Source organism: Bos indicus x Bos taurus, chromosome 3 (assembly GCF_003369695.1).
Source record: "Bos indicus x Bos taurus breed Angus x Brahman F1 hybrid chromosome 3, Bos_hybrid_MaternalHap_v2.0, whole genome shotgun sequence".
Taxonomy (NCBI): Eukaryota; Metazoa; Chordata; class Mammalia; order Artiodactyla; family Bovidae; genus Bos; species Bos indicus x Bos taurus.
Genome location: NC_040078.1, coordinates 35457521 through 35464829, shown reverse-complemented (window position 1 = coordinate 35464829; position 7309 = coordinate 35457521).

Sequence of the window (7309 nt, the reverse complement as noted above, 5' to 3'; positions counted from 1 at the left end):
GGTGGTCCTTTAAAATAAAATTTGAGAACCAGTGGGGTTTCATAACGTTCTTATTGTCACTTAGCTGGGGAGCAGCAGAACTGAGAAGCAAATCTAAATGATACAACTTCAAATAGTGTTTGCTTTCCTCCATTAAACCATAGCTGGTATGCATCAAGTCCCTAAATATTTCTCGACCTCCTTTATACTTATATAGCACTAGATTGAGGACCAAAACATGTCTAAAGAAATAAATACATATTATTGTTTTTAAAATATGTATAGTGGAGAATATTAAATAGACATACTTAACAGTTAAATTATATTTCAAAATGTTCTGTAACCAAAAATAATGATGTAGATAATAAGCACATTAACATATCAGAAAGTAGAAGATCAAAGAAGAATGAAATTATTTAAAAGTCTTTACAGAAGAGATTAAGACTTGATCTGAACATTTAGCAAGAAAAGACTTTACAAGTAAAGAGTAACATGTGAAAAACACAGCATTCAAAAAAAACAAATTATTTTTGGAGGACTAAGGAATAAAAAAAAAAAAAGGCTGGCTGGACCAGAGAGATCATATCAGGAAGTTGTCCTGGATTGTCTGAGCAGCCGGATCACGGAGGTTCTCAAAGGAGAGACAGAACAGAGGTAACAGGAAGCCACTGAGAATTTTTGAATAGGAGAGAAATACGATCAAAGTGATAATTCAGAAAGAAAACTCTAGCCACAGTATGTTTGGAAAAGATGAACTTGGGAGTTCGAGGTGACCAGAGAAGAAGTTATTGCACTGAATCAGGCACAAGATGAAAAGGATCAAGACTTGAGAGATGGCTATGGAGCATTTTATGGAGTCAGCAGAACTTGGTGGGGATAACAGGGAGGCAAGAGTTAAGAATGTCTCTGAGATTTTGTAACTGAGTCATTTAGAAGAACTAAGAAATATCAGAATGAGTTTTACTGAAGACATCAGAGATAGGAGATTACTGTTTGGGTCAGAATGAGGGTAGGAAGGCTAGGGTTGAGCATAGGGAATGGTTGAAACAGTGATAAATAGGAAATCAAAGGAAAGGCTCATTGGAAACCAATAGTGAGATTCAGAGATCTGCTCAGAGTGAGGGAACAAGAGGAAAAGAAGAGCCAGAGAAGAAACGGTTAGTGGCACTTTGGACATCCCAGTGACCTGTCACTGAATTACCCCAGTCCGGGTGGGTGCCCACCAGAGCACTACTTCAACTTAGTCCCTGTGTGGATGCCCTTTATAAAACTGCCCCTGAGTGGTCCTAAACAGGTAGAAAGCCCTGCCGTATAGTTTCTGTAGTGACTTCCAGATAATCAAGCTAGGATCAACCCTCATTCAATATATCTGACTTATAGAGCATTAAAAATATCTTTTAAAACTTGGACTATAGAGGATAAAATGAATTACAAGGTAATCAAATGTGAACAGACCAATCACAACTAATGAAATTGAAACTGTTATTAAAAATCTTCCTACAAACAAAAATCCAGGATCAGATGGCTTCAGGCTTCAGATGGAATCAGATGAATTCTATCAAACGTTTAAAGGAGCACTAACACCCATCCTTATCAAACTCTTCCAAAAAATTGCAGAGGGAGGAACCCTCCAAAACTCATTATATGAGGCCAATTATCACCCTAATACCAAAATCAGACAAAGACATCACAAAAGAAGAAAGTTACAAGTCAATATCACTTATGAACATAGATGCAAAAATCCTCAACAAAATGCTAGCAAACAGAATCCAAGAGCATATTAAAAGGATCATATGCCATGATCAAGTGAGATTTATCCCAGTCTTGCAAACATTCTTCAATGTACACAAATCAATGTGACACACCATATTAACAAACTGAATAATAAAAATCATATGATCATCTCAATAAATGCAGAAAAAGCTTTTGACAAAATTCAACACTCATTTATGATAAAAAGAAACTCTCCAGAAAGCAGGCACAGAAGGAACCAACCTCACATAATAAAGGCCATGTACTAAAAACCCATAGCAAACATCATTCTCAGTGGTGAGAAACTGAAAGCATTTCCTCTCAGATCAATAAAAGACAATGATATCCACTCTTGCCACTATTATCCAATATTGTTTTGGAAATCACAGCCATGGCAATCAGAGAATAAAAAGAAATGAAAAGAATTCAAATTAGAAAAGAAATAACATTATCACTGTTTGGAGATGGCATGATATTATACATAGAAAATCCTAAAGATGTCACCAGAAAACTACTAGAACCAATCAATGAACTAGGTAAAGTTGCAGGATACAAAATTGATACAAATAAATCTCTTTCAACAAAAGACCAGAAAAATAAATTAAGGAAACAATCCCATTTACAATTGCAACAAAAAGAATAAAACACCTAGGAATAAACCTACCTAAGGAGGCAAAAGACCCGTATTCAGAAAACTGTAAGATACTGATGAAAAAACGAAAGACGACACAAACAGATGGAGAGATTATACCATGTTCTTGGATTGGAATAATCAATGTTGTGAAAATGATGATACTACCCAAAGCAATCTACAGATTCATTGTAGTCCCTATTGATCATGACCTTTTCTAATGCTCACAGTTCAGTGGCAAAGACAGACAAAATCTTTATCTTCATGGAGTTTACAGTCTCCCTCTGAGTTTGCTCAGTGACTAATGATTTATGAGTATTCTCATCCAAAATAAAGCAAACTGTTTCTAACTGTGTCCGTTGTATGTGCTATCTCTGCCATTGCCTTTTTGGTTATGTGCACATTTGAACTCTGGTTTCACATTTGAACTCAAAGCTGTATTTTCTTGTCTACCTGCCAAGAATACCATCAGACCTTCTGATTTCAAAGGCATCCATATTCAGTTATATTGCAAGGGGTCAGTAGTTGATCTGGCTTCCCAGGTGGCTAAGTGGCAAAGGATCTGCCTGCTAATGAAGGAGATGTGGGTTCACTCCATGAATTGGGAAGATTCCCCTTCCCCTGGAGAGGAAATGGCAACCCACTCAAGTATTCTTGCCTGGGAAATCCCGTGGACAGAGGAGCCTGGTGCGCTACAGTCCATAGGGTCACAAAGAGTTGAACATGACTTAGTGACTAAACAATTACATCACATCCCCAGTCCCCTGAGCAGCCTCTCTTTCTGCTGAAACTGAAGGTACCAACTACTCCCTGATCTTCCATTGCTATTACACTTCTGTATTCAATCCTCATTTCCAAGTTCCTGTGACCCTTGTGGTTCTCATTCTGTCACCTGCTGGGAACAAATAGTCTGGCCCTCTGAGGCCTCAGTATGGTGCTACTAGGAAGAGCAACACCCTCCACTCTAGAAACAGCCTTCCCCCATTTGTACCTCTTTCTAAACCCTTTGTAAATCCTGAGTCCATAGAAGGAATTTTAAAATCAATGATTCTGACCACAAGAAGCAGAAAAAAGTCTTTCTTTCTTTCCTCCAACATCCAAGTTGCATTGTATCTCAGAGATTAAGACAGAAGGAAATTTCAAGAAGGATGGGGTGTGAGACTCAGAGAACTGGGCTTGCTGGTTCCAGCTTCACTTTTCCGCCCGTTTATTAAAAGCTAGAGCAAATACTTTTTTAGGCTCCTTTAGAAAACCAAACAAATTTTGTCATTTTTTTCACTTTTCCTGGATTTAATTTGTCCAGGAAAATTGTTTTTTTCAAGAAAAATGCAGTGCTTAAAAGAATATCTATTTAGCAGATTCAAAGGACAATATATAGAAAATCTATCAACAAGAAAGTCCTACAGTATAGTACTGGGAATTATGTTCAGTATGTTGTAACAAACAATAAACTAATGGAAAAAAATCTGAAAAAGAATATATATATATAGCTGAATTACTTTGCTATATACCTGAAGCTAATACAGCACTGTAAATCAACTACAGTGTTAGTAGATCAGTGGTGCCCAACTCTCTGTGATCCCATGGACTGTAACCTGCCAGGCTCCTCTGTCCACGGAATTCTCCTGGCAAGAATACTGGAGTGGATAGCCAGCCATTCCCTTCTCCAGGGGATCTTCCTGACCCAGGGATTGAACCCAGGTCTCCTGCATTGCAGGCAGATTCTTTGCCATCTAAGCCACCAATGAAGCCCAAAATCAACTATGCTTCAATTAATAAATAATTTTTATAAAAAATATTGCATGTCTACCTGGCCTTGTTAATACATTAAAAGAGAATATTTCACTTCAGCGAGAATGCATCTTCAATCATATACTTTTAGAAACAAGATTTCCATTTTTTTCTAATCATAAATGATTAGAATATTTCACCACTAATATTGTCACCACTCATTTAGGGTAGCTTCCCTGTCGAGTTATCTACTCATTCTTTTATTTTCTTCTAAACAACATTCACTATAAAAATATAGAGTTTTTCTAATTAATAAATGTGAAATCAATCCTGAAAAAAAGAATATTGTTTTATGCTGCAAAGATAATAGGACTAACATCCAAGTTAAATAATTCTCAGATAGATGTTTCAAAGGGACCACTGTTTCAAGTGGCACCCATGAAAAGTAAATGGTTTGCTTTACTAAGGCTCCTAAGGGAGAAAGATTGTCCACAGACATGAGGCTCATCATCGGAAGTAAACACAGTTCTATAGCTGAAGCTTTGTTCTTTTTCTGAGTTTTAAGGAGACTCAGAAGCTTAAATCTTTTATTAAAAATGTATAAGGCAATTGTTACTATCTTATTTCATTTTCAGTTTTCTTCTTCTCTTATCTGTCATGAATTTTGTATGATGAGGAAACAATTTCTCTGCTATTAAAAAATGCTTTTAACAAGAGAGAGATGTTAGCTATAATAGGAAGGGATCAAATGATGGATTTAATTTCAGTGTAGAAAGGAGAGTTTTCCTCAATGGTCAAGAAAAGAAAAGTAAGACATTTTAATACACAATCAATTTTGTAGTTCTCATGGCTTCACAACAGTTAGGCTCCCATCAAACACATATTTTCATGTAAGAAGTTCAGAGAATGAGGTAAAAAAGATTTTTTTTCTTCCCATAGAGAAATAACAGCACCCAAATTCCCAACAACAGATGCTGAATGAAAGCTTTCATGTTAATATGGATTAACTTATCTTGACTTATTTTAGCACAGAATTTGTAACTTCAATTAAACATGGAATACATATTCAGTTATAAAGTATTTTAAGCCCTGAGGCTTCTAGTAGAAGTAATAAATTAATCCTGTAGAACCAAATTACACATTCCTATCTTCTATTTCAAAAGATAAAATGTATCAGAAATTCAACAGAGGATTATGAAGAATTATCAGGATATAGAGAAAATCATTCATTAACATACTCTAAATAAAAGTGAATTTTGCAGTTTCTAGATGAATAGTTACCAATTCTTAATAAAATTAATATCAATTCTTAATAAAATAACATGCATAATATCTAAAGTTCTGAATCTCTGGGAATGAAAAATGCTCTTCCTTCAAAGTAAGCTGGTTTCGAGCAATAGCCCATCCAAACCTACTAATTTTGAGAGCGAACTTTAACACAGTTGACATTCGTTTTCTACATTCAGAGAAATTGTAGACTCAAAATCATCATCTGCACCCTATTTCTGCCTTCCCCACCAAGAACTGATCCAGTAAGTTTCTGCCAAAATGACTCTTCTCAATTTTCCATTTCAGTCACACAACTGGTTATGACTTAAGAAAGCATGGTACTGAATGTTTCATGTGCCTCCCCACACATACACACCATTCACGTGGCATCTAGTTATCAAAGCAATGTTGTAAATTCTAGCAAGTGTCAGCCAATATGTGGAAGATCAATATCATTGTAACACTAGACCAAAGGCAGAGAATTAGGGTTCTAACACTAACTGCCCCACATCTGCCTATGTGACCTGAGATAGTCTGGTTTTCTTTGACCTAGTAATTAAGTGAGTTGCTGCTGCTACGTCGCTTTAGTCGTGTCCGACTCTGTGTGACCCCATAGACGGCAGCCCACGAGGCTTCCCGTCCCTGGGATTCTCCAGGCAAGAACACTGGAGTGGGTTGCCATTTCCTTCTCCAATGCATGAAAGTGAAAAGTGAAAGTGAAGTCGCTCAGTCGTGTCCGACTCTAGCAACCCCATGGACTGCAGCCTACCAGGCTCCTCCGTCCATGGGATTTTCTAGGCAAGAGTACTGGAGTGGGGTGCCATTGCCTTCTCCGAATTAAGTGAGTAGAACTAGATTATTTCTAAATTTGCTTCCAACTGAAAATTCTGATTCTTAAGGTACCCACATTCTTTCCCAGTCCATCAGACTCAAAAATATGAGATTTAACTACATCATCTTCATCTAAGCTATCATCAAGCACCTTTTTTTGATTGGTTGGCTTTTCATCTCATTTGGACCATAGGCATGATCCATAACCTTGTTATTCATTCTCCCCATGGTACATATCCACTTCTCAACATCTTTCCTAACTATGAATATTCAGGGGTTCCCTATAGCCTATTAGAGATTCTTCATAAGAGATGACAATATGATACATTTTGAGAAATAATTTGGCTCCAATTCATCAATCAAACCTTATTCTCCAATACAGTAGAGACACTGGTTCATTTCCCTCCGGCCTTTCGTTTGCCATGGTGTCTCGTCTTGAAACTACTCCATTCCGACACCCAAAGCTAGCCAGTTATAATTCATATAAAATATGTGTAAATTCCTACATATATTCAAAATTCTATATTCAAGTACTCAAGACCTGCTGCCTTCAACTAGAGAGAGGCAGCATAGCACAGTGGTTTTAAGTGCCTTTGCTGAAGTCAGATCACCTAGATCCAGCTCCTGGATCTGCCACTCGCTAATTCTGCAACTTCAAATATGTGAAACAACCTCTCTGTACTTTGGTCCATACAGTGGGGACATATTAACACCTGTGGATTGAATTGTGGTGAGGTTAACAAGTTAATATGTATAAGCACCTGGAATAGTGACAGTAGATAGTCTAAAAGTGTTGGTGACTACTATCACACCAGCCCTCTGTAGCACGCTTGGTCAGGAACATGTATTTAGGCATTTATATATATACATATAAAATTGGGGTGTAGTTGCCTTACAGTGTTATGTCAATTTCTTCAGCTGTACAATGAAGTGAATCAAATATATGTATGATATATCCCCTCCCTTGTGAGCCTCCTTCCCACCCCACTCCCATCCCATCCATTCAGATCATCACAGAGCACCAGACTGAGCCCCCTGCTCTATATGGTAGGTTCCCACTAGCTATCTGTTTTACACATGGCAGTGCATATATAGGCACATATATTTAAACTGTCA